Source organism: Cannabis sativa, chromosome X, assembly GCF_029168945.1.
Source record: "Cannabis sativa cultivar Pink pepper isolate KNU-18-1 chromosome X, ASM2916894v1, whole genome shotgun sequence".
NCBI classification, from domain to species: domain Eukaryota; kingdom Viridiplantae; phylum Streptophyta; class Magnoliopsida; order Rosales; family Cannabaceae; genus Cannabis; species Cannabis sativa.
This window is the reverse complement of record NC_083610.1, coordinates 84,762,734-84,764,125: the sequence shown is the minus strand read 5'-3', so window position 1 is coordinate 84,764,125 and position 1,392 is coordinate 84,762,734. Positions and strand designations below refer to the sequence as shown.

The 1,392-nt window shown below is 44.4% G+C and overlaps 1 long non-coding RNA gene across 1 annotated transcript; it reads right to left on the bottom strand.

Annotated features, from left to right (window-relative positions):
* Positions 1-883: 883 nt before the first annotated feature.
* On the bottom strand, positions 884-1,392 carry LOC133031861 (uncharacterized). Its single transcript, XR_009684923.1, has 2 exons — positions 1,234-1,392; positions 884-1,074 (listed from the first exon to the last, which is right to left on the bottom strand). It is a non-coding gene; the product is annotated as an uncharacterized LOC133031861 (long non-coding RNA).

Genomic DNA, 1,392 nt, shown 5'->3' with positions numbered 1-1,392 from the left:
CGGGAAGTTTTCCTGAAGCGTGCGAGTGAGGACAAAGCATGCCGGAAACACTCGTGTTGTCCGTAGGGTCGATCGATCGGTCCATGAAGAACCGTAGTAGTGACGTACTCGTGTATAAGAGCCATTCGGTCCGTGGGTGTAAGGGGCCCGATGGAGGCTTGAGCGGGGACGTTACAAATGGTATCGAGCCTCGACCCGGCCCGGAAGCAGTGGTCGACGAGGACGTCGGACTGTAGAAGGGGTGATTGTGACGGTCCGGTAGTCCCGTGATCCGTAAGTAGGGAAACACCGGGTAAGTGCAATCCCACACCGCTGGGAAGGTCGAGTGGGATGATTCGAGGCTCCGTGTAGGTATGGACTACACAGTTAAAGAAGAGCTTAAATGGATTGATTGGGTACTACACTATATCAACTGAGGTGCATCTTGTTTTTCGGTAACTTTCATCACGAAAGAACTCCACGATTAAGCCGTGCTTGGCACTCTGGAGTAATTTAAGGATGGGTGACCTCCCGCAGGAAGTTTTCCCAGGAAGCGTGCGAGTGAGGACAAAGCATGCTGGAAACACTCGTGTTGGTCTGTAGGGTCAGTCATCAGTCCATGAAGCAGCCATAGTGACGTACTCGTGTATAAGAGCCATTCAGTCCGTGGGTGTAAGGGCCCAATGGAGGCTTGAAGCGGGGACGTTACAGTGAAGCAACTGGGGCAGGTCCCCACAAGTTAGTGTGAATAAGATCTAAAACATGTAAAGCATGACTTTCAAAATTTTTAAAAGGCAAAGCATGTGATTACCCAAATCGACAAGCATCACAAAAAGAGTGTGTTTCAATGATAGAATGCTTTACATTAGTAGTTTTTAAGACTTGATGTAAAACAACATTGGACGGATGACCTAGGTATCTATGCCATGCATCCTTTAGGGAAATAAAAAGTTGATTTGTAGACTTGGACTCAATTGCTACACCAGAAAATAACTTGGTTAGAATTTGACAAGGTTCTTCACCTACAGTGCTTGAGAATTGATACTATCCATCTTTAAAGGTTCCTTGCAGCACCACCTTCCCTATTGCTCAATCCTTCACACAACAGAAATCAGAGAAAAACTCAATAAATACATCATTGTCACAAGTCAATTTAGATACACTAATCAAATTCTTAGTTATACATGGAACGTGAAGCATATATCTTAAGATTAAACGCACTATTTCCAACATATTTAATTAAGAGTTTTGTACCATCACCAATTGTCATATGCTCCTTACCACCATACTCCACTTTGTTGTTCAATTTTTCAGCATCTGCAATAAGGTGATTGGTGGCTCCACTATATGCATACCAACTGTCATCATTCAGAGTTTGAGGAGTGGCCACTAGAGCTGTCATTTGATACATCT